Below are 27,536 nucleotides of genomic sequence, written 5' to 3' on the forward strand. Positions count from 1 at the left end.
ACTTCCTTCACTCCACCATTGGAGGCCGTGCCTTCAGTTGTCTGGGCCCTAAACTCTGGAATTCCCTCCCTAAATCTCTTCACCTCTCTACCTCTCTCTCCTCCTTTGACTCTCCTTAAAGCCTACATCTTTGACCAAGCTTTTAGCCACTCCTCTGAATATCTCCATCTTTGGGTCAGTGTCAATTTTGTGTCTGATTACGCACCTGTGAAGTGCTTTGGGATGTTTTACTATATTAAAGGAGCTATATAAATACAATTTGTTATCATTTTTGGTAAGAGGTGGAATCTGCCAGTTTCTCTGGAGACAGCAGAGCCTTTGTTGAAAAGCATGGACTGCACTAGAGGATAGCTCGCCATCAATTCCTGCCCTTCGGCCCAAATGGGACTTTCTCGAGCAGCCAGAAAGCAACGTCAGCAACCTCGACCTTCAAACAGCACATGCACTTGTTTCCAAGCTTCTGCAGGACTGAGAAACCCAGTGTGGAATATTGGGGAGCACCAGGAACCTCAAAACTACACAGGGAGTCCCACAATAAAAAGGTTGTTAAACCATCCACTAGAAAAGTAGATTTTTCTCATAAGTGAGAAACTCAGGTGAAAGGCTAGGGTCCAGGGTCCAGGTCGTACCCAAGTTGTAAAGAATAGGAGAGAAGATGAGGTGGTTAGGAGGACATCAAGCTTGGGTTTTAAAACCTTGTAGATTGTAAGAGGAAAGAGACACTGAGGGAGGTGAGGAGTTGCACATCCTTCAAACGCTGGGAAAGAATGAGTTAGAGAAGGAAACAGTGTGATGGGGCTTGATTCCATCGCAGTGAGAATGCAAGGGAAGAGGAAGAGTGTGAGCCCATAAAGAAAAAGGAAAGAAAGACTTGTATTTATATAGCTCCTTTCATGACCTCAGGACGTCCCAAAGAGCTTTACAGCCAATTAAGTATTTTTGAAGTGTAATCACTGTTGGAATGTGAGGAAACATGGCAGCCATTTTGCACACAGCAAGAACCCCAAACAACAACGTGATAATAACCAGATAACCTGTATTAGGTGTTTGTTGAGGGTTAAATATTGGTCAGGACACCAGGGACAATGCCCCTGCTCTTCTTCGAAATAGGGCCATGGGATCTTTTACGTCCACTTGAGAGGGCAGATGGAGCCTGGGTTTAACATCTCATCCAAAAGACGGCACCTCCAACAGTGCAGCACTCCCTCATTACTGCACTGGAGTGTCAGTCTAGATTTTGTGCTGAAGTCTCTGGAGTGGGACTTGAACCCACGACCTTCTGACTCAGAGGCAAGAGCACTGAGCCAAAGCAGACACCTAAACTCACAGTATGTGAAACACTTCAAGATGTTCCTGGAAGATGTCATAAGGTGCTGTATAAATAATATTCCCTTTTCTTTTACCAGGCAGACACTTTATTTTGAAAACAAAACACATTACAGATCATGTGAAACAAATTAATTTTCATTGCCCACTTTTATCTGTGTTCTATAAAGTTTTATAAGGAAATATAACATCTGATGGTTCATTCCACGATCTTTGAACCTCCTCAGGTTCTGTTAAAGGCTATTTGACTTGGATACAAAAGTGAGCTTCCCTGACATGGCCCGGCTCACCAGGGTGGTGGGCTTCTGTTTGCTGGTGGGAGGGGAGTCACACTCATTATTGGAGGTCAGGTTTGTTTAACTCTGATTTGTAATACACTTGCGGTGAATTGCTGCCCAGAAACAGCGTGGGAAACTGCGTGTCATTAGCTTGTAGCTTGTAGCTGAACAAGGTCCATCTGGTTCGCCTTCTACCATCCTGGTAGTCGCATGTTACCTCAATAACGGAGTTGTTAACTAATCGCGGCAATCAATCTCTATCCACGAGTCTACAACAGACCCGGACATGAAATGAGGAAAACCCCCAGTGGTGAAAAGCTTTTCAAACCATCGGGCTAAAGTCACCTGTTCCTCCCAAGCTTGCTACACTCAAACATATTTATGTCCAGCTTTATATCTAGACCTTCATCCCTCAAATGAAAAGACCGCAATGAGCCTGATGTCAGTTGGGGTGGTACTGGTGATCTCTGTCCCCCGCACCCCCCCGCAAAGCTAAGGAGGGAGGATAAAACATTGGCTAGAATTTCCGCTTCTGATCGGAAAGTGTCCATGCGTATGGCCATCAGGTGAGGACATGACGAGCATGGCTGTGAGGCTCCCTCCCCTCCCCACCTCAAAAATCTGCCAAAACTCATCGTCTATCCACATATTTGAAGAATGAGCCTCTGATGGAGGTCTGAGGGAGGAGGCCCTGCTGCCTGGTGAATCTCCAGAACATTAGAGCATGGTGGGAGCCACACGGACTGCGGTGGTTCAAGAAGAAGAAGAGCACCACTGCCTTCTTATGGGGGCAACATCTGGGATGTTGCAACTGGATAGTCCCACCTTAGAGTTGGAGTGACATGATGGCGACGATGATTTACAAGGGCTGCTCTGGAGGGATTGACTATGGGTTTAGCTCATGTAATAACACCAGAGCTTGACTGCGTTTCTGCCTTTTAAGGTGTGGCTTTTGGTTACCATGGATACTAAAAGCTCATCTCAGCAAGAATGCACTGCATAGAAGTAGCGAGTCGCCCCTAACGCTTCGCTCATTGAGAGTTAGAAGCACTCGAGAGAGAGATGAATGCTGTGTGATTGGGACAGAAATAGCAAAATATCAACATTCCCCTCGTTAACATCCTTTTACACGATCTACACATCCCTGCCATTTTTAAAAATATAGAAATCTGAAACATGAGGACGGAAGGAGGAAAGTCTGAGCCCGACAGTGTGAGGGAGAGGGATTAACATCAGTAGAGATACAGTCAGTAACACAGGACGCTGGGGGGAGAGGGGTTACTGAGTGACAGTGTGAGGGAGAGGGATTAACATCAGTAGAGATACAGTCAGTAACACAAGACGCTGGGGGAGAGGGGTTACTGAGTGACAGTGTGAGGGAGAGGGATTAACATCAGTAGAGATACAGTCAGTAACACAGGGCGCCGGGGGGAGAGGGGTTACTGAGTGACAGTGTGAAGGACAGGGATTAACATCAGTAGAGATACAGTCAGTAACACAGGGCGCCGGGGGGGGAGGGGTTACTGAGTGACAGTGCGAGGGAGAGGGATTAACATCTGTAGAGATACAGTCAGTAATACAGGGCGCTGGGGGAGAGGGCTTACTGAGTGAGAGTGTGAGGGCGCTGGATTAACATCTGTAAACAATTTTACAACACCAAGTTATAGTCCAACAATTTTATTTGAAATTCACAAGCTTTCGGAGGCTTCCTCCTTCCTCAGGTGAATGTGGAAATGAAATCCTCGAACCCTTCGCATTTATAAATCACAGAACAATGCCTGGTGATTACAGATAGTCTTTCCAACTGCCCGTTGCCAAGGCAATCACAGTGTGCAGACAGAGAGGTGTTACCTACAGGGCCTCCGAATATACAAACAACCAAAAAAAACAGGAGAGAGAGGCAGAAACATAGAAACATCCGGAAGGAAGAGAAAGACAGCAAATGACCCGTTATATTAAAAACAGATAACTTTTGTTCGCTGGTGGGGTTACGTGTAGCGTGACATGAACCCAAGATCCCGGTTGAGGCCGTCCTCATGGGTGCGGAACTTGGCTATCAATTTCTGCTCGACGATTTTGCGTTGTCGTGTGTCTCGAAGGCCGTCTTGAAGTATGCTTACCCGAAGGCCGGTGGCTGAATGTCCTTGACTGCTGAAGTGTTCCCCGACAGGGAGGGAACCCTCCTGTCTGGCGATTTTTGCGCGGTGTCCGTTCATCCGTTGTCGCAGCGTCTGCATGGTCGTTTGTATATTCGGAGGCCCTGTAGGTAACACCTCTCTGTCTGCACACTGTGATTGCCTTGGCATCGGGCAGTTGGAAAGACTATCTGTAATCACCAGGTATTGTTCTGTGATTTATAAATGCGAAAGGTTCGAGGATTTCATTTCCACATTCACCTGAGGAAGGAGGAAGCCTCCGAAAGCTTGTGAATTTCAAATAAAATTGTTGGACTATAACTTGTTGTTGTAAAATTGTTTACAATTGTCAACCCCAGTCCATCACCGGCATCTCCACATCATGGATTAACATCAGTAGAGAAATAAGTTGAATACTCAGAGTTTCTTCTTGTTTCCCTAAAACAAGCCAGCTGATTTTTCAAATCTCCCATGATCCCAGCAACGTAAGAAGGAAATAATTAAGATGTCCATCGCCAAGATTAAGTATCTGATTTTCAATTCCCTGATGTGTCCATGTGTGCAATCAAAGAGCCATCATTGCACTCAAACATCTTTCTCAAACAATGGAAATTCTAAATGAATAAGAATTAGTCCCAAAAGGCATCTCCTCTGGTAACTTGCCACCAAATAATCCCTTAAACAGTGACCCTCATCGTCAGCATGTGCTAGAAGTGAGGTAAGCTCTTTGGGCTAGAAATTGGGCCGTGTAGCGCCCGTTGTTTCGGCGTTACGCGGCCTCTTGATGTGCTAAGATGGTGTCTTGGCTGCGCACGCACGTTTCTAGCGTGACGTGTGCCTGACGCCATCTTGGTATAGGTATTAGCGCAGGCGCAAATACCGAATGCCGGCAGCATGTAAAGTAAGGAGAAAATGGATACAATCGGTGTGCAACGCTGATTTAAAGTGATAGACGCCATTTTGGGACTTAACAAACTACTCAATGCACAGTCTTATCCGCGACCATCTGAACATATCTTAGAGTGCCTGGAGGACCCCCACCAGCGCTATTTAAATGGACCTTGCAGGATTTACAGGTTAGTTGCTGGATTATTGCTTCTGGCTGCTGATGCATTCGTAACTGTTTTTGGAGGCCTCCTATACTTGAATACTAGGACTAGGGAACATAGCCTAACATTTAGAGCCAGGACATGCAGGAGTGAAGTTAGGAAACGCTTCTACATGCAAAGGGTGGGAGACGTTTGGAACGTTCTTCTGCAAACGGCAGCTGATGCTAGCTCAATTGAGAATTCTAAATCTGAGATTGATAGATTTCTGTGAACCAAGGGTATTAAGGGATATGGGGCTCAGGCGGGTATATGGAGTTAGGTCACAGGTCCACCATGATCTCACTGAATGGTGGAACAGGCTCAAGGGGCTAAATGCCACTGCCACTTGCTGCCTCCAGTTATGCGCCACCTTCTCCTGCAAGAAAGCGGGACGTGTATCTCGGTGATGTGCCTGTCATGGTTGAATAGCTGCCAGTGTGTGTGAGACCTGTGAGTTGTGGGTGGGCTTGCAACATTGGTAATGTGTGAGGGTGAGAGGAAGCATCTGATTGGAAGAGTTGAGTACTGATGGAAAGAGTTTGTTGGTATGTGGGTGATGGGGGATGTAGTGCGTGGTGCAGTTGGTAGGAGACACCACTTAACAGCTGACCTCACTCACCTTGACCACTCGTGTCAAAGCACTGAACTACTTCCTGCACTGCATCCATGTTCGTGGTGCTGTGCGCCTGGCATTGACTTTGTCCATTACTGCCTCCCACTGCCTTTTGAGCATATGTCTGAAGGGCCCCTTGCTCCCCTGCGGATATAGGATGTCCCTCCTTCTGTATTAAGGGATATGGGGCTAAGGCGGGTACATGGAGTTAGGTCACAGGTCCTCCATGACCTCACTGAATGGTGGAACAGGCTCAAGGGGCTAAAAGCCACTGCCACTTGCTGCCTCCAGTTATGCGCCACCTCTTGCACCAAGACCTGTAGTGCATCAGCAGAGAACCTTGGTGCATTCACTCTCGCAGGCCTGGTACAAACTCAGGATTGGCAGATTGGTGAGGTCTGGCATGCAGATTGGAGGCTGTGTGATTTAGTAGTGAGCAACCTTTATTCAATGTTTTAACGTAACTCATCAGTTTCTGAACATAGCGATGAGACCTGCACCTGTGTTTTACGTGTGCGATGTCTGATCTCCGTTCAGACTCCATGCAGACAGCAGACTGTTATTTTCAGGAAATAACAGGTACCGGCTACCTTTAAGAGATTTTAAGAGACATCCACCCTTTAAGAGATTGTGGCTCCCCCTGCTAGTGAAAAGTGCGCATTTCCTCGAATCGTGGTGTCAGGCCTGGTTTTCAACGCTGCTTGAAGGTAAGTCCTCAGGCTGGACGAATGTCTCGTCCTGCCTGCACAGGAAGCACGTTCGGGGTTAGTGGTGGATCGGGGTACCCGCGCCCAATTACTGGCCTTGTCCAATTTAACCCCCTGTGTACTCACACAGCGACTCAGAGCCAGAAGTTCTCAAAGCATTCTTACACTTTTTGGAGTACCGGACTGTTGTTATGCTGCCCCAAACTCCACCCAGTGGGAGGGTGGCCAACCACAATGGCAGGCCTTTCTTTCCAGATCCCATTATGAAGTCAGTCTGGCTGTCCAATCATCGGTGCCCTGGTGTATGGCAAACCTATCGGGTATTGGATGGAGGACTGATACAGTTCCAATCGCCCACCTCCAGCAATGCCAACATGAAACTATCTTGACCCCTAGGATAACCACTCCCCCCACTGGCTGGTCCTCAGACAACTGAGTGCAAAAAAGGACATACTCCCAGGGACCCCCAGCAAATATGGACACAGTCCCTGAGACCCCCAGCAAATATGGACACAGTCCCAGAAACCCCCAGCAAATATGGACACACTCCCAGGGACCCCCAGCAAATATGGACACAGTCCCAGGGACCCCCAGCAAATATGGACACACTCCCAGGGACCCCCAGCAAATATGGACACAGTCCCAGGGAATCCCCAGCAAATATTGACACGCTCCCAGGGACCGGTATCAAATATTGACACACTCCTAGGGATACCCAGCCAATATTGACAAGGAATTCCTGAATGGTCCAGCTCTAATAAGAAGCTTACTCTACTGTAGGGGACACAGAGCGGAGCCCAATCCTAATATCTGTGTGAACATAAGAACATAAGAAACAGGAGCAGGAGTAGGCCATACGGCCCCTCGAGCCTGCTCCGCCATTCAATAAGATCGTGGCTGATCTTTGGTCTTAACTCCACTTTCCCGTTCGATCCCCATATCCCTTGATTCCCCTAGAGTCCAAAAATCTAACTATCCCAGTCTTGAACATATTCAACAACTCAGCATCCACAGCCCCGTGGGGTAGAGAATTCCAAAGATTCACAACCCTCTGAGTGAAGAAATTCCTCCTCATCTCATTCCTAAATGGCTGACCTCTTATCCTGAGACTAGTTCCCCTAGTTCTAGGCTCTCCAGCCAGAGGAAACAGCCTCTCAGCATCTACCCTGTCAAGTCCTCTAAGAATCTTATACATTTCAATGAGATCACCTCTCATTCTTCTAAACTCCAGAGAGTATAGGCCCATTCTACCCATTCTCTCCTCATAGGACAACCCTCTCATCCCAGGAATCAATCTAGTGAAGCTCCGTTGCACTACCTCCAAGGCAAGTGTATCCTTCCTTAGATAAGGAGACCAAAACTGTACACAGTACTCCAGGTGTGGTCTTACCAAAGCCATGTACAATCGTAATAAGACCTCCTTACTCTTGTACTGCAACCCCCTTGCAATAAAGGTCAACGTGCTATTTGCCTTCCTAATTGCTTGCTGTACCTGCATGCTAACTTTCTGTGTTTCTTGTGCGAGGACACCCAAATCTCTCTGAACACCAACATTTAATAGTTTCTCACCAATTAAAAAAATTCTGCTTTTCTATTCTTCCTACCAAAATGAATAACCTCTTTTTCCCCACATTATGCTCCATCTGCCACCTTCTTGCCCATTCACCTAACCTGTCTATATCCCTATGCAGAATCTTTTTGTCCTCACAGCTTACTTTCCCACCTACCTTTGTATCATCAGCAAACTTGGATACATTACACTCGGTCCCTTCGTCTAAGTCATTAATATAGATTGTAAATAGCTGAGGCCCAAGCACTGATCCTTGCGGCACCCCACTAGTTACAGCCTGCTGACCTGAAAATGACCCGTTTATTCCTACTCTCGGTTTTCTGCCCGTTAACCAATCCTCTATCCATGCTAGTATATTACCCCCAACCCCATGAGCCCTTATCTTGCGTAACAACCTTTTATGTGAATAAAATGCCTTATGGAAATCCAAATATACTACATCCACTGGTTCCTCTTTATCTAACCTGAGATAACATTCTGAAAGGACTTGAATAAATTTGTTAAACACGATTTCCCTTTCATAAAACCATGTTGACTCTACCTAATCATATTCTGATTTTCTAAGTGCTCTGTTACCACTTCCTTAATAATGGATTCCAGCATTTTCGTGATGACTGTCAGAGTAACTGGCATCAGTATTCTCTCTCCCTCCTTTCTTGAATGTGCACCCTTCTCAGAGAGGTCTTTGCATGGAAATCATGAGCGGGATCCCTTGCTTATTTGTTTGTCCCCAGCCCAGGGCACTGAGACCAATTGTAATGCTGCAGCTGCTGCCTTGGCTGAGATCAGCCAGCTTATCACAGACCAGTGATGGAATCTGGGAGCTTCTGGGCAGTGTACTTATTAACTGGTGAGATATATCTGAGACTATTTCATAAAGCAGCGATCGAATCTGTCAGATGACAAGCATCTGCTCCCCGAGATTAGCTGCCCTGCAAACTCTGATCTATTAGCTCAGTAACAGCTTCTTCACTACACCCTTAACAGTCTAATCTTTCAGCTTGAAGACACTTCCATCTAGCTGCTCCGCTGAACTGACTGGATCATTGTTGGGTGAACAGCACCTGATAACAAATTCAATAGCTCCCCAATTAAAAGCACCTCATCCCTAGGTCTGGTTCAGCAGAAATTTGACTCGATAACGTCCAATTAGCAGCTCAAACCATTGCAGTCAGATGGGTTCCCTTGTTAATTAGACAGTCTTCATTTCAAATGTAGCCTGTGTGTCTTCTTAAGTTTTGAGCCGTTCTCTCCCATTGTCCGTTTGATGAGGCTGGGGTGATGCTAATTGCTTGGACCAGTCGATGCAAAAAAAGGACACAACCAGCACCACAAAACTCAAATAATTGCACAGCTAGAGAGAGACTGGGCAATAAACTACACACACACATATACACACACAGACAGACACACAGACAGACACACAGACACAGACAGACACACACACACACACACATAGACACAGACATCCACACAGAGACACAGATACACACACACAGACATAGACACAGATACACACACACAGACACAAACACATACATACATACACACACTCAGACACACATACAGACACACATACAGACTCACATACAGACACACAGACATACACACAGACACACACACACAGACACACACACACAGACACACACACACAGACACACACACACAGACACACACACACAGACTCACAGATACACACACAGACACACCACACACTCAGACACACATACAGACATACATACCGACTCACGTACACACACACACTCACTCTCAGACTCACACACAGACTCACATACACACACAGACTCACATACACACACAGACTCACACACAGACTCACACACAGACTCACACACAGACTCACACACAGACTCACACACACAGACTCACACACACAGACTCACACACACAGACTCACACATACAGACTCACACATACAGACTCACACATACAGACTCACTCTCACACTCACACGCACAGACACACCGACACACACACAGGCACACACAGACTCACACATACAGACTCACTCTCACACTCACACGCACAGACACACCGACACACACACAGGCACACACAGACTCACACATACAGACACATGGAGACTCACACACACACACACAGACTCACATACACACAGGCAGACTCACTCTCAGACTCACACACACAGATTCACATACAAACACAGTCTCACATACACACACAGTCACGCATACACACAGACACATATACAGACTCACACAGATACAGAGAAACACACAGACACGCATGCACACATATACACACACATACAGAGACACACATACAAACATACACACACAGACAGACACACAAACACACACAGACACAGAGATGCACACACACACAGAGGAATACACACACATACACACAGACACTCAAATACACACACATATAGAGACACACATACACGGAGGCACATGTGTGCACAAACACACAAACATGCAGTGACACACATAAATGCACAAATGCACAAGCACACACAAAAACAAACACATGCATGTGAGCAGTCATAGAGATCAGTGTACGCAAATAAACAGATATGTGCTGGCATGCATACACAAAGATCACAACAACTTGCATTTATACAGCACTCCTTAGGATCAGGAAGATGTCCCAGAGAACTTTACAGCCTGTAACTCACTCCTGGGTATCCGTTATTCTATATATAAACCACCCAATCCCCTCGATTAGTTTCCAGACTGTAACTCACTCCTGGGTATCTGTTATTCTATATATAAACCCCCCGAACCCCTCGATTAGATTCCAGCCTGTAACTCACTCCCGGGTATCTTTTTGGTTTCAGTCAGAGACAGAATGAGTGAAAGGGACGCTAGTCCTGGTAATAACTGTGTTAAGCTTCAGAGTCACAAGAGAGAGCAACACTTTATCACACAGCACAGGGTCAAGACTGGTCAGGCAAATGTAATCAGTGCACCATGGCTTATTATATCCAACAAGCACCATCAGGGAGCTGAGAGCCTTTTATGTTCAGTCCTGTTACTGCCAGTGAGTCCTTGGCACAGGCTGGCTTCAGGTGTCAACGGCTCTGCTGGTGACGAGGTGTCCAGGTAAACCATGAGCAGTTGGTAACTGTTGCTTCTCAGGGCACCTTTGGGCTTACAATGTGAACAGCGACACCATTACACATACATGAGGTTTGTACACAACTCCTATCAATCCCAGACAGGACTGAATTCAAAGTCAAATATCCCAGCTCCATTCAGACTCAACCCGAACCCCAAAATCAGCTTCAGCCTTGACTCAGTTTGACCTCTCAATTGGAAGGTCATGGTTTCAAGCTCCATACCTGAGACCTGAGCACAGATTCCAGGCTGACACTTCAGTGCAGTACTGAGGGAGTGCTGCATCGTTGGAGATGCCGTCTTTCAGAAAAGGCGTTAAACCGAGGCCCCGTCTGCCTACTCTGATGGATGTTAAAGCTGTAATTGGAGACTGCGGAATGGGGTTTTGGAAGGTTGAGGGCTGTTGTTTCTCCAAACCCATCTTGCAATCTTGTGGTCCCCTGCATTCAAATAGTCCTGAACTAAGATTCCAACAATGCCCTTCCCCCAGCACGATCCCTAGTAATAGGAAGGAGGACTAATCCAGACCCCGAGACCACCCCTCCAAGACAGAGGTGAACCTTGAACTCTGGACCCCTTGCCCAATAACAGACAGAACTCTCCCCAACCTTCTCCATTCACAGATTTCAGCCCTCCCTTGGCCCACCCATTCTGGAATCAATGACTTTAACAGTCCTTATGGTTGCTGAAATAATTTCACACATGTGGAGAGATTTTGAGCAATTCACATTCCCTGTATAAGAGCATAAGAAATAGGAGCAGGAATAGGCCATACAGCCCCTCAAGCCTGCTCCCCCATTCAATCAGATCAGGGCTGATCTTCTATCTCAACTCCACTTTCCCAACCTATCCCCATATCCCTTGAATCCCTTAGTGTCCAAAAATCTGTCTATCTCAATCTTATATATACTCAATGACTGAGCATCCACAGCTCTCTGGGGTAGAGAATTCCAAAGATTCACAATCCTCTGAGTGAAGAAATTTCTTCTTATCTTGGTCCTAAATGGCCGACCCGTTATCCTGAGACTATGCCCCCTAGTTCTTAATTCTCCAGCCGGGGAAACAATCTCTCAGCATTTACCCTGTCAAACCCTCTAAGAATTTTATACGTTTCAATGAGATCACCTCTCATTCTTCTAAACTCCGGAGAATTTAGGCCCATTTTATTCAATCTCTCATCATAGGATGACCCTCTCATCCCAGGAATCAATCTAGTGAGCCTTCGTTGCACTGCCTCCAAGGCAAGTATATCCTTCCTTATGTAAGGAGACCAAAACTTTTCTATCTGTTAACCAATCCTCAATCCATGCTAATATATTACACACAACCCCATGGACCCTTACCTTGTGTAACAACTTCTTGTGTGGCACCTTATCGAATCCCTTTTGAAAATCCAAATTTATCACATCCACTGGTTCCCCCTTATCGACCCTGCAAGTTACACCCTCAAAAAACTCTAATGGATTTGTCAAACGATTTCCCATTCATAAAATACATGTGTGATTTCTATTCTCATTTACAAAGGAACAGGAGTCGGCCATTCAGCCCCTCCAGCCTGTTCATACATGTTTTTAGATCACAAGTCTATTTAAACCCCATTTACCTGCCTTTGCTCCATATCCCTTGATGCCCTTACCGAGCAAAAATCTATCGATCTCAATCTTGAAAGCTTACATAAGCTTTGTAATATCATCCAGGGTTGCAGAAACTCTATCCCCATGAGCAATAATACAAAATACCACCTTAAAACAAAAATACAGGCATTATAAGAACATAAGAAATAGGAGCAGGAGTGGGCCAATCGGCCCCTCGAGCCTGCTCCGCCATTCAATAAGATCATGGCTGATCTGATCCTAACCTCAAATCTAAATTCATGTCCAATTTCCTGCCCGCTCCCCGTAACCCCGAATTCCCTTTACTTCTAGGAAACTGTCTATTTCTGTTTTAAATTTATTTAATGATGTAGCTTCCACAGCTTCCTGGGGCAGCAAATTCCACAGACCTACCACCCTCTGAGTGAAGAAGTTTCTCCTCATCTCAGTTTTGAAAGAGCAGCCCCTTATTCTAAGATTATGCCCCTTAGTTCTAGTTTCACCCATCCTTGGGAACATCCTTACCGCATCCACCCGATCAAGCCCCTTCACAATCTTATATGTTTCAATAAGATCGCCTCTCATTCTTCTGAACTCCAATGAGTAGAGTCCCAATCTACTCAACCTCTCCTCATATGTCCACCCCCTCATCCCCGGGATTAACCGAGTGAACCTTCTTTGTACTGCCTCGAGAGCAAGTATGTCTTTTCTTAAGTATGGACACCAAAACTGTATGCAGTATTCCAGGTGCGGTCTCACCAATACCTTATATAACTGCAGCAATACCTCCCTGTTTTTATATTCTATCCCCAAGACACCTTAGATATGATGAGCGATCGGGCATGGTATGAGATTCTACACCCAGTCCCTTACTGCACAGAGTTAAATTTTTGTGTTGAAGGTACAGGAAGAAATAACTTGGTCCAACACATAAAGATGGCATTGGAGTCCCCTTGTGGTGGTGGTGGTTCATCCAAGTGGACAGTTACCTGGGTCAACCTCGCTATTATCTGTACTGAGCCTTTGACTCCACAGTTAATGGATCAGTGGCACTGGGACACGCCCTCACTGCTCTTTTAAGAGGTGGCATCAACATTTAGTCTTCACGGGTTTCCAAACACATTACTGGTTACAACTGGTAAGCACAGCGCGAGTTGGGCCTGAAGACTGTCCTGGCCTTGAGATTTTCTGTTTCTATCATTTGCTGTATGATACACAAAGAAACCATCCGCCACGCATCGCTAAGCAAAACCGTGCCATTGAACTATGAGAAAGATGAAAGGCTTCCGCTCACAAAAACATCGAGTGAACTTCAAATCCTCAGACACCAAAACTTCCACAATTAACAGAGCATGTTCGTGTCAAGAGGTTTCCTTTAAGTCATTGTCACGATGGACACCCAACTCCTCTTATGCAACTAAGGTGATCATCTCTCCGGGGGCTAGAACTCCATGACAGTTAATAGGTGTGTGCATTTCCCTCTTATGGAAAACTCCAGGGCAAGGGTCAAGGCCCACAGCACAGGACACCAACAAGGGTGATATGAATAAGGGAGAGAATGGAATGAAGCAGGAATCAGTATCCAGGTGAATTGAGAGCAGAAAGTAGTCCAATAATCAAAGGGTCCATTGACATCCCCCTCTGACACCATAGAAAAGATCCAATGTGTTCCAATTGGACAGCTTCCCAACATTGTTATTGTCCAAAGGTATCTCCAGTGTATTTAATAAATACTGTATCCCATTAAGACAGAAGATAATCGTTGCAGTAGCTTTTGTTGAACTTTGACTTCTAGAACTCAATAATAAATTTTTGAAGATTGGATTGAGAATGGACTCTCTCTCGGGGAGGGTGGTCCTTTGTTTTTAACGACAGTCTGGACAAACTTTGTGCACTGAGAGGTCAGATGCATTACAACTAATACATGGTTGAGGAGCCAATCAGAATGCACCAGCAATCGCAACACCTACATTACAACAACGACTTTAAAAATACTTCATTGGCTGCAAAGCACTTTGGGACATCCTGAGGTTATGAAAGGTGCTATATAAATGCAAGTCTTTCTTTCAATAGTGTTGCAGAGCCATTTAAAATGCTGATGAGGCCTTAATAAGCAATAGTTTGGTAATTCTCCAGTGTTGTGTATATACCTCTAGTGCTTTTTGTCCTGATTAGTGATCTCCTGAGGTGTTGTTCACGGTAAGTTGGATGATGCGGTGCTTTACAAAGAGAGGAGCATTATACAATGTTACTTCCAATGTATTATTCTGCTGCTAAGGTGCTTCTGTACATAACTTTCCCTCTCCTCTTAAGGCCACAAGGTCGAATTGATATGAATAAGCACACCTCACGGTCAATTAGAGGCTAATTCCTGTTATGTACATTCTGAGGTAAATTAGAGGGTAATTGTAGACAGGCAGCTGCTTGTAAATCCAAGATGTCAGAAGAATCCAGCAGTAAATGTTTGGCAGCTTTTTTTTTAAAAGTGTGATGCAGAAATTTGCATGTGTGACAAATGATGTGCGACAACTGAAGTGTGACAACTGAAGTGTGACAACTGAAGTGTGATGCAAGTGTCTCAAAAATGTTACTTCTGTGATTTGCTCAAGTAAAAGTTTAGAAAGCCCAGTGTGCCCAGAAGGCCTTGCATTATGACAGCCATTCTGCTTTATAACGCAGAAAAATGCAAGGTGATACATTTCGGTAGGAAGAATGAGGAGAGGCGATATAAACTAGAGGGCACCATTCTAAAAGGGGTACAGGAACAGAGAGACCTGAGGGTTTATGTGCATAAATCGTTGAAGGTGGCAGGGCAGGTTGGAAAAGTGGTTAAAAAAGCATACGGGATCCTGGGCTTTATAAATAGAGGCATAGAGTACAAAAGTATGGAATTCATGATGAACCTTTATAAAACACTGGTTCTGCCACAACTGGAGTATTGTGTCCAGTTCTGGGCACTGCACCTTAGAGAGGGTGCAGAAGAGATTTACTAGAATGATTCCAGAGATGAGGGACTTTAGTTACATGGATAGCCTGGAGAAGCTGGGGTTGTTCTCCTTGGAACAGAGATGGTTGCGAGGAGATTTGATAGAGGTATTCAAAATCATGAAGAGTCCAGACAAAGTAGATAGAGAGAAACTGTTCCCATTGGCAGAAGGGTCAAGGACCAGAGGGCATGGATTTAAGGTGATTGGCAAAAGAATCAAAGGTGACACGAGGAAAAACTTTTTTACACAGCGAGTGGTTATGATCTGGAATGCGCTGCCTGAGGGGGTGGTGGAGGCAGATTCAATCATGGCCTTCAAAAGGGAATTGGATAAGTACTTGAAAGGAAAAAATTTGCAGGGCTGTAGAGAAAGGGTGGGGAAGTGGGACTAGCTGGATTGCTCTTGCAGAGAGCTGGCGTGGACTCAATGGGCCGAGTGGCCTCTTTCCATGCTGAAACCTTTCTATGATTCTATGGTTAATTATGGAAAAATAGAAGTCACAGTCACTGTTGTCTCCTGGTCGCATTCGGGGGTCAGAGAGGAATTCCCCGAATTCCTTTTCCCTGAATTGGCCTAGGGTTTTTGTCCTGTTGTTGCCTCTCCGAGGAGATGACACGGCTGCTGCTGCTGAGTGGGTGGGAAGCATTAGGAGTCGTGATGCTTAATTGCAACCAGACTGAATGGGACAGGCCCGATGGACTAACTGGTCTTTCCTTGTCCGTCATTTTCGTATGTTTGTATGAAGTCATTCTTGCTGCGATCGCTCCTTGCTCTCTTTTTCCGATGACTCATCACCAGCTAAAGAATAAATATACAGCAACTCACAGCAGGGCAGTCATTTTATAAAGCTGAGGTGATGAAATAATACAAGAGGCATCAACAGGAAGTTTCTGTTATCAGTAGGAAGTTTTACCCAGTGATATTTGGGAATTCCGTGAACTGTGGGAAATCGAAAATGAAAGCAGCGAATCCAAGTCGTAAAGAAGGGGCCGTATATAAATCTCGATAGGCCTGCTGTGTCTTTCCAGAAGTTTTGCTTTTATTTAAGTATCAGCTTGGCTCAGTAAGTAGCACACTCCTCTCTGAGTCAAAAGATTGAAGGATCAAGCTCCACTCCAGGACTTGAGCACATCATCCAGGCTGACACTCTAATAGAGTGCCGCACTGTTGGAGGTTCCATCTTTTGAATGAGATGTAAACTGAGGCCTGTCTACCTCTTCAGGTGGATGTGAGAGGTCCCATGGCACGAGTTGAAGAACAGCGGAGAATCTTTGATGTCCTGGCCAACATTCCTCCCTCACCCAACACCATCAAAAACACAGTCATCTAATGACTGTTTATGGGATCTCGCTGTGTGCAAGTTGGCTGCCAAATTCACCTACATAACAATCACTGCACCTAAAAGTACTTCATTGTATCTAAGGCACTCAGATAATTCTGAGGTGTGTTAACATTCTATATAAATAAAGTCCAATGTAATCAAGCAGTACGATCATAGTGGAGATGTTTTATCATCCTAGGCTCAGATTCAAGGTATCTTTAACTTTGGTCATTTGGGGGTGGGAGGAAATATCCTTCATGAAGTAACTGTAGCAAAATAGTAAACCGGTTTCTTAAGAGCGTCGGACACAGAGGAAATCTTCCCCTCACTGCTGCAAAGCATGCAAATATTCCTAAATTGACAGCAGCACGAGCCAGCCCCATGCTCAGCTCAGACAGAGTCAATTTAACACATCAGGTTGAGTGTTTCTCCTGGTAATGCAAAGTACATAATCATTCACAGTACATAAATCATTCATGGTACCAGAAGTTGGTGCTACTGTTCTTTAACCCGACCTTCTCAGGTGCAGATATGCTGGGTTTGAAATCTGTCGTGAGCAGTAGCACGGAGCAGGCAATAGCGAATCAGCTGCCCCTTTTGCACTCCGCCTAACTTTTAGGCAGCACTCCACTAGTGTTATTTTTCCAACCTGGCTGGTTACATCTCCTGAATCAGGAACACTGTACTCTCCCAAGTTTAGTTTTAAAATTTTTTGTATGAACTGAAATGGTTATTTGCTCCATCGTATGAAAAACAGAATTCAGGCTACTTGGAAGCCCGTGTAAAGGGCAGCCAACTCGCTATCGCTCCTTTTGCGCCAACGCCCAAAGGTGAATTTTACCCCCGCTGAATCATAGCCAGATAACCAACAATCCTGACATTAATAGCAACACATACCCACTTGGGGTGTTTGCATGATGTGGGGGACTCTCCCTCTCCCCCCAGGGCAGTCTTGGGCCTTCTTTACTCTCTGTGCCACTCAATGTATTTATATCAGGACCCCCCACCACCGTCCCAGACACCGGTTTTGTCTGTCTCAGATCACATTACCTCTCCCTTCCTTCCACAAATTACATCTCTTCCTTTAAAGGTTAAACCCTAGAAATTTAGGAAGAGGTTTCAGTTGGACCTTAAATGGGTGAAACATCATTAACTCAAGGTCTGTGCGTTAAAACATTACACCAGTTTATTGCTAGGAGCTGTTTGAAAAAGTTTGTGTCTGCTCCATTCATTCCACAGTTTGAGAATCTCAGTGCTTACAGTGTTCATGGGAGACTCGGAGCTCCAGCATACTGTATCCAACAGGACCATTGGCATAGAGGAAAAATTGCCAATAGGGCCTTTCACCCAGCTCCACTCCTGTTCCTGTTTCAGTTTGATGGAACAGAGACAAATAGGTTGCACCAGGCCTCGGAATATAGGAACAGGAAGAGGCCATTCAGCCCCTTGGGCCTGCCCCACCATTCAGTTAGATCATGGCTGACCTGCACCTCAACTCTATTTTCCCACCTTTTCTCCATTTCCCTCGATGCCCTTGCCTAATAAAAATATATCAATCTCAGTTTTGAAAGCTCCAATTGTCCCAGCCTTTTGGGGAGAGAGTTCCAGATTTCTACTGTGTGAAAAAGTGCTTCCTGAATGGCCTCTCTCTCATTTAAAGATTATTTCCCTTTGTTCTTGATTCCCCCAACAGAGCAAATAGTTTATCTGTATCTATCCTATCGAATCCTTTTTACACCTCGATCAGATCACCCCTCAATCTTCTATACTCAAGGGAATACAAGCCAAGTTTATGCAACTTGTTCTCATAACTTAACTCTCTAAGCCCTGATATAATTCTGGTGAATCTGCGCTGCAACCCCTCCAAGGCCAGTATATCCTTCCTGAGATGCGATGCCCAGAACTGCATGCTGTAATCCAGATGGGGTTTAATCAAGGCTCTGTACAACTGAAGCATAACTTCCTCCCCTTTGTATTCCAGTCCCCTTGAGATAAAGACCAACATTCCATTAACCTTTTTGATTGCTCTTTGTAACTAGACATCAAACCATAAGCTTGGCAGAATACAGTTGACTCTAATGCTTCAGCCCCTGAGCTGGAACCCATCAGCATCTGAACTGTGGTGAAATCAGGAATCAGCAAATATATAAAATGTACATCCTGCCACTCCTTAAATCCCTTGTATGAAGGCATTTGGGGATACGTTTCCTCCAACCCCATTTTATGAGTTATTTCTGCCCCTCTTCCTCACAGCATGCACTATTCCTACCCTGCTCACAGGTTTTCGCCAATGTCCTGACTCCCCAACTCCTTCAGAACATCAACTGAAATCAAGCATTGATCAAGTGGGAGGCAGATCAAATTCAATCACTCAACCCAGCTAGTCCCAGTCTTTGACCCATGTCACCAGTCAACTCGACCTCAGGCTCAAGAGAACCAATGAATCAATCTCTTGTGCTCTTACCTTACAACAGCATGTGACAAGTTAAATTGATCTTCTTGGTCAGATGTCCCTTAACCTAGAAATTAAAAGATAATTGAGAGGTTAAATTATGTAAAGGAATCACAATGACAGTCAGCTCCAGTCAAATCAACCCTTCACTTTGACTGCCTATGCTCTACAACCTAATTGTTCTTGCCTTTTCTTCAACAACCCCCTTTTCCACTCCTTGTCAAGTGCTCAGAGGTTCCTTTTATATAAGGTGCATGAAAGAAGTTCTGATCACCAACACACACATTCAAAGCTAGCCTTACTTTCAAAAAGAAGCAGTGGAAAGGTTCAAAGAAGGTGAAAGAGTCGAGCTCTATCATGTCCTAAATCACTGAGCTAGGAAGCTTGTCCTCATTGGGAAAATAAATGATCCATATTCTTCACTTGCTGAAGGGAATCATTGGGATGAGTGTGGAGAAGGTCTTTGTGTTGAACCAGAATTAGGAGACAATATGAGCCATGGGAACCACTGAGTTAATTGTAATTGAGTATAGGAGATTGAGGGGTGATCTGTTCTGATGTAACTGAAGTGACTACTTCACCCTTAAAGATGTGACTGAGTACATTGTCACCCCGTGCAGTAAATGTGGATTTTGTTGCCGCTGTAACAGACCATTCCTTTTCTAGCTAGTTTTGGTTTGGTGGCTGTTCGTTTAAATCCAGTCACAAAACACAAACAGTTTAAAATAAATACAGCTGCAGTCCGAACCCTTGTACCAAGCTTATTTCAATATAATGCTGCAATTTTCATTGGTTAGAGGCTGGAGATAGAAATAATTCAAATTTAAACAATGTTATGTGATTGATCCAGTTTTAAATTTGAGTGGTCCAGATATTCAAAATCCAGGTAGTCCCGCTAACTCTTCGCCACAGAACAAAATCAGCAGCTCTGTTTGAATCTGATGGTGAGTTTGAAAATCTGTGAGAAGAAACCGTCAATTTGAATCTTCCAAAAGATAGTTCAGATTGGAACAAGCCTCCTGCAGCGCTAAGAAAGTTAAAAAGAAAAGAAACACTGTTTAATAAAAAAGGCATTTATCAAGGGTTAGCTCACTACTTGGAGTTGTGATCCTTTTATTGTTATTCAACATGAAGGGCTCAGTGGAAGGAGGTCTACCAGAAATATGTAACCAGGGTCAGGAACTTCCTCGAAGATGCTCCCACTCCATCGCCTTAACTTCGCTGAAACCCGAAAACAAGGTTTTCTCTGCACTTCCAGTGATGTTACAGGGATGGAGCTCTAAGGAAAGTCCCATCACAAATTGTACATTTGTTACTCATTTCATTTTTCATCTTTCTGACGATACCCCACCCATTTAATCTCCTCCCACAGCCCATGGACTCTACCCACCCATTTAACCTCCTCCCACAGCCCATGGACTCTACCCACCCATTTAACCTCCTCCCACAGCCCATGGACTCTACCCACCCATTTAACCTCCTCCCACAGCCCATGGACTCTACCCACCCATTTAACCTCCTCCCACAGCCCATGGACTCTACCCACCCATTTAACCTCCTCCCACAGTCCATGGACTCTACCCACCCATTTAATCTCCTCCCACAGCCCATGTACACTCTCCCCTATCATGGACTCTACCCACCCATTTAATCTCCTCCCACAGCCCATGTACACTCTCCCCTATCATGGATGCTACCCACCCATTCAATCTCCTCCCACAGCCCATGTACACTCTCCCCTATCATGGACTCTACCCACCCATTTAATTTCCTCCCACAGCCCATGTACACTCTCCCCTATCATGGATGCTACCCACCCATTCAATCTCCTCCCACAGCCCATGTACATTTTGGAGGTAAACTTCCACATAAACACTCTGTGGTCCCCTAAGAGATTCAAGAAAAGCTCCAAAATATTCCCCCATTCTTTCTGCCCCATTGTTGATGGCCCCTTGTATTCTATGGAATTTCTGTTCAATACCCTAAGCTGCAGCATGGAAATGGTCTGACCAAGTCCTATACATAGATCTCAGCAAAGAATAGGTTGGTTCAGCTTCCTAACTTCTTATGTTCTGGGGCAGGAGGGATCTGTTCAAGATGGATGGGTTGCACCTCAGCAGAGCTGGGACCAGTGTTCTTGCGGGGAGGTTAACTAGCGCTGTGGGGGAAGGTTTAAACTAATTTGGCAGAATGAAACATTAGAGAGGAGAAACAAGGTTCACAGAGGATTGGGAGAGGCAAATAGCACCAGAATAAAGATTGGGATTGGGAGAGGCAAATACCACCAGAGTAAAGAATAGTTCAGAAACAAGAGGGTTCAGACAGGGAGCAAATGCGAGGCAGTCTAAGATGAGTTTAGAGTGCGTGTGCATAAATGCATGGAATGTGGTAAATAAGGCTGGTGAGCTGCAGGCACTAGTCGCCACATGGGTCCATGATATAGTGGCAATAACAGAGACCTGGCTCAAAGAAGGGGAGGATTGGGAACGTAATATTCCTGACTACAAGGTATTCAGGAAAGATAGGGAAGGAAAGAAAGGAGGGGGGGTGGCATTATTGATCAAAGAAACTATTATGACACTGGAAAGGGATGATGTAGTTGAGGGGTCAAAGACAGAATCTATTTGGTTAGAATTAAGGAACGATAGAAGAGTTATTACGTTGTGGGTGTTTACAATAGGCAACCAAATAGTGGGAAGGTCATAGAGTTGCAGGCAAATAACAGAAAGATGCAGGAACTATTGAGTAGTGATAATGGGGGACTTCAATTATCCCAATATAAACTGGGATAGTAACAGTGTAAAGGGCAAAGAGGGGGAGGAATTCCTGAAATGTACACAAGAGAACTTTCTTGATCAGTGTGTTTCCAGCCCAATGAGGAAGGAAGCAGTGCTGGATCTAGTTCTGGGAGATGGAGTGGGGCAAGTGGAGCATGTTTCAGTGGGGGAGCATTTGAAGAACAGTGATCATAATATCATCAGGTTTATAATAGTTATGGAAAAACACAAGGAACAATCAAGCATAAAAATATTTAACTGGAGAAGGCTAATTTCAGTGAGTAAATAAGGGATCTTGCCCTGGTGGATTGGAATCAGAAATTGTTAGGAAAAACAGTAATTGAACAATGGGAGGCCTTCAAGGAGGAGATGGTACAGAATAGACTCATTTCCATGAGGGGGAAAGGAAGGGCATCCAAAGCTGGAGCTCCCTGGATGACTAAAGATATAGATTAAAATGAAACAGAAAAAGGAGGCTTATGACAAATGTAAGATTCATAATATAGTAGAGAACCAAGCTGAATACAGAAAGCACAGAGGAGATCTAAAAAAGGAAACAAGAGGGGCAAAGGGAGAGTATGAGAATAGATTAGCAGCTAACATAAAAGGGAATCCAAAAGTCTTTTATAAATAGTAAAAAGGAAGTCAAAGGAAGGGTGGGGCCGATTAGGGACCAAAAAGGAGATCTTTTTGTGGAGGTAGAGGGTATGGCTGAGGTATTAAATGAATACTTCACATCGGTCTTCACTAGAGAGGAGGATGCTGCCAATGTAGCAGTAAGGAAAGAGGTAGTAGCAATATTGGATAGGATAAAAATAGATAAAGAGGAGGTACTTAAAAGATTGGCAGTACTCAGAGTAAAAAAGTCACCTGGACCGGATGGGATGCGTCCTAGGTTACTGAGAGAAGGGTGAAAATTGTGGAGGCTCTGGCCACAATCTTCCAATCATCCTTCAATATGGGAGTGGTGCCAGAGGGTTGGAGAATTGCAAATGTTACACCGATGTTCAAAAAATGGGAGAGGGATAAACCCGGCAAGTACAGGCCAGTCAGCCTAATGTCAGTGGTGGGGAAACTTCTAGAGATAATAATCCGGGACAAAATTAATTGGTACGTGGAAAAGTCTGCGCTAATAAATGAAAGTCAGCACAGATTTGTTAAAGGAAAATTGTGTTTGACTAACTTGATTGAGTTCTTTGATGAAGTAACGGAGAGGGTTGATGAGGGTACTGTGGTTGATGTTGTGTATATGGACTTTCAAAAGGCGTTTGATAAAGTACCACATAATAGACTTGTTAGCAAAATTAAAGCCCATAGAATTAAAGGGACAGTGGCAGCCTGGCTACAAAATTGGCTAAGGGTCAGAAAGCAGAGAGTAGTGGTGAACTGTTATTTTTCAGACTGGAGGGAAGTGTACAGTGGTATTCCCCAGGGTCAGTATGAGGACCGTTGCTCTTTCTGATATATATTAATGACTGGGACTAGGGTATAAAGGGTTTAATTTCAAAGTTTGCAGATGACACGAAACTCGAAAATGTAGTAAACAATGTGGAGGATAGTAACAGACTTTAGGAGAGCATAGACAGACTGGTGAAATGGGCAGACACAAGGCAGATGAAATTTAACACAGAGAAGTGCGAAGTAATACATTTTGGTTAGAAAAATGAGGAGAGGCAATATAAACTAAATGGTACAATTTTAAACGGAGTGCAGGATCACAGAGACCTGGGGGTGTTGGTACACAAATCTTTGAAGGTGGCAGGAAAAGTTGAGATGTCAGTTAAAAAAGCATACAGCATCATTGGCTTTAAAAATAGAGGCAAACACTTTGTAAAAACACTGGTTAGGCTTCAGCTGGAGTATGGTGTCATGAGTTCAAATCCCGCAGTTGGGGAATTTAAATTCAATTAATTAAATAAAATCTGGAATTTAAAAAAAAACTAGTCTTAGTAATGGTGGCCATGAAACTACCAGATTGTCGTAAAAACCCATCTGGTTCACGAATGTCCTTCAGGGAAGGAAACCTGCCATCCTTACCCGGTCTGGCCTATATGTGACTCCAGACCCACAGCAATGTGGTTGATTCCTAATTGCCCTCTGAAATGGCCTAGCAAGCCACTCAGTTGTTCAATCTAGCTTAAAAAAAAAGTCATAATAAGAACAAAACCGGACGGACCACCCGGCATCAGACCGCTAGGCACGAGACACAACAAAGGCAAACCAAGCCCAGTCGACCCTGCAAAGTCCTCCTCACTAACATCTGGGGACTTGTGCCAAAATTGGGAGAGCTGTCCCACAGACTAGTCAAGCGACAGCCTGACATAGCCATACTCACAGAATCATACCTTTCAGCCAACGTCCCAGACTCTTCCATCACCATCCCTGGGTATGTCCTGTCCCACCGGCAGGACAGACCCACCAGAGTGGCGGTACAGTGATATACAGTCAGGAGGGAGTGGCCCTGGGAGTCCTCAACATTGACTCCGGACGCCATGAAATCTCATGGCATCAGGTCAAACATGGGCAAGGAAACCTCCTGCTGATTACCAATGCTCAGTTTGGGTTCCGCCAGGACCACTCGGCTCCAGACCTCATTACAGCCTTGGTCCAAACATGGACAAAAGAGCTGAATTCCAGAGGTGAGGTGAGAGTGACTGCCCTTGACATCAAGGCAGCATTTGACTGAGTGTGGCAGCAAGGAGCCCTAGTAAAATTGAAGTCAATGGGAATCCGGGGGAAAACTCTCCAGTGGCTGGAGTCATACCTAGCACAAAGGAAGATGGTAGTGGTTGTTGGAGGCCAATCATCTCAGCCCCAGGACATTGCTACAGGAGTTCCTCAGGGCAGTGTCCAAGGCCCAACCATCTTCAGCTGCTTCATCAGTGACCTTCCCTCCATCATAAGGTCAGAAATGGGGATGTTCGCTGATGATTGCACAGTGTTCAGTTCCATTCGCAACCCCTCAGATAATGAAGCAGTCCGTGCCCGCATGCAGCAAGACCTGGACAACATCCAGACAAGTGCCAGGCAATGACCATCTCCAACAAGAGAGAGTCTAACCACCTCCCCTTGACATTCAACGGCATTACCATCGCCGAATCTCCCACAGTCAACATCCTGGGGGTCACCATTGACCAGAACCTTAACTGGACCAGCCACATAAATACTGTGGCTACAAGAGCAGGTCAGAGGCTGGGTATTCTGCAGCGAGTGACTCACCTCCTGGCTCCCATAGCCTTTCCACCATCTACAAGGCACAAGTCAGGAGTGTGATGGAATACTCTCCACTTGCCTGGATGTGTGCAGCTCGAACAACACTCAAGAAGCTCGACACCATCCAGGACAAAGCATCCACCACCCTAAACATTCACTCCCTTCACCACCGGCGTACTGAGGCTGCAGTGTGTACCATCCACAGGATGCACTGCGGCAACTCGCCAAGGCTTCTTCGACAGCACCTCCCAAACCCGCGACCTCTACCCTAGAAGGACAAGGGCAGCAGGAACATGGGAACAACACCACTTGCACGTTCCCCTCCACGTCACACACCATCCCGACTTTGAAATATATCACCATTCCTTCATTGTCGCTGGGTCAATATCCTGGAATTCCCTTCCTAACAGCACTGTGGGAGAACCTTCACCACATGGACTGCAGCGGTTCAAGAAGGCGGCTCACCACCACCTTCTCAAGGGCAATTAGGGATGGGCAATAAATGCCGGCCTCGCCAGCGACGCCCACATCCCATGAACGAATAAAAAAAAGATTCTGGGCACCACACTTTAGGAAGGTTGAGGTATGAGGGACTTCAGTTATGTGAAGAGACTGGAGAAGCTGGGGTTGTCCTCCTTACAGCAGAGAAGGTTAAGAGCAGACTTGATAGAGGTGTTCAAAATCATGAACGGCTTTGATGGAGTAAATAAGCAAAAACTGTTTCCATGGGCAGAAAGGTCGGTAACCAGAGGACACAGATTTAAGGTGATTGGCAAAAGAACCAGAGGCGACATGAGGAAATATTATTTTACACAGCGAGTTGTGATGATCTGGAATGCACTGCCTGAAAGGGCGGTGGAAGCAGATTCAATGATAACTTTCAAAAGGGAATTGGATAAATACTTGTAGGGAAAAAATTTACAGGGCTATGGGGAAAGAGCAGGGGAGTGGGACTGATTGGATAGTTCTTTCAAAGAGCTGCCCATCTTCTCCCCATATCCCTCAACACCACCTACCCCCACCTCTCATCAAATCCCTCGTCCCCACCTACTCACGTTCTGCTCATATCTCTCCCCACCGTCTCCCCATATCCGTCAATCCCTTCTCTCTGAAGAAACACATTGAATTGTCAGTTTCCTTTTTGCTAACTAATTCCATAGACTAAATTTGGAGAGTCCTGCACTGTATGTAAGGTCCCCTCAGTTTATGTGGGGCATCTCTAAATGTATCACTCATGCCTATTACCTTTTTGTGTTTCATAGTTTTCCATTTACTCCAATTGTTTCAATGATGCCTCTCAGTGTTTGAACCTTTCATAGTGAACAATTTACCTGGAAATGGTTTATCAAACCCCTTTATCATTTTGACAGCTCCTATTAAGCCTCTTCAAAGCCTCATTCCTAAATGGCCTCAAACCAAACTGCATTAACCTTTGCATGTAACTTGATCCCCATGACTTGGAGTCCTATTGGATGCTCCATTTTACACCCCCTCCGGGGCATCAATGTTCTTCCTGTGACGGGTATTTCAGTTACGGACTAACTTGGCCTCAGACAATTACATCCCCCGCTTCGAGTCGTGCTCCTGCTCCTCATAATAAAGCACACGCTGAGCTGAAACTCAACCACTGACACCCTGTGACGTTTATACCGAGGTCAAACTTCCTCCCATTTGTATCCAAGCTGACACTAGATACCCATCTGAGTAACAGCATTACAGCCAGCTGCTCCCCGAGGGTAAGTCAACCCCAGGTATTGGAGATGATTAAATGGTGGATTCTATATTGAGTCACAAAGCTGAAAACGGTAATGGGAGCTTCCTGTACACTGGCCATTGTGTCTTACTACGGTATAATGGTTGTGTACTGGACTGGTAATCCAGAGGCCTAGACCAATAAACCAGGGAACGTGAGTTCAAATCCCACCACGGCAGTTAGAATTTGAATAAACCAAGAAACAAAAACGCTGACATCAGTAAAAGTGACCATAAAACTGTCAGATTGTCATAAAAGCCCATCTGGTTCACTAACGTCCTTTAGGGAAGGAAACCTGCCATCCTTACCCAGTCTGGCCTATAGGTGACTCCAGTCCCACACAGACACGGTTGACTCTGAAGTGGCCAAGAAAGCGACTCAGTTGTATCAAACCCGCTACCAGTGGTTCAAGAAGAAGGCCCACCACCACCTTCTCAGGGCAACTAGGGATGGGCAATAAAACACCAGCCTTGCCAGTGTAGCCCAAATTCCAAGAATGATTTTTTTAAAAAAGTCTCTCCTTCAGGAAGCTTTAAGTGGGAGTCACATTGGAATCTCACTTGTTCTCCTTGGTGTCTCTCAGTCCCTCAGGGATATATCTGTGCACCAACTGGCGTCTC

The 27,536-nt window shown here is 45.2% G+C and overlaps 1 protein-coding gene across 6 annotated transcripts in view; it reads right to left on the bottom strand.

Moving 5' to 3' along the window:
* Window positions 1-27,536, bottom strand: part of shank3a (SH3 and multiple ankyrin repeat domains 3a) — a 777,353-nt gene that overhangs the window by 694,398 nt on the left and 55,419 nt on the right. For all 6 annotated transcript variants that reach the window (XR_010967116.1, XM_068005245.1, XM_068005243.1 and 3 more), the window contains exon 2: window positions 19,186-19,240. The gene's annotated coding sequence lies outside the window, so the exon portion shown is untranslated. The remainder of the gene's footprint in view (window positions 1-19,185; window positions 19,241-27,536) is intronic.

The sequence above is a fragment of the Heptranchias perlo genome, chromosome 24, assembly GCF_035084215.1.
Source record: "Heptranchias perlo isolate sHepPer1 chromosome 24, sHepPer1.hap1, whole genome shotgun sequence".
NCBI lineage: Eukaryota > Metazoa > Chordata > Chondrichthyes > Hexanchiformes > Hexanchidae > Heptranchias > Heptranchias perlo.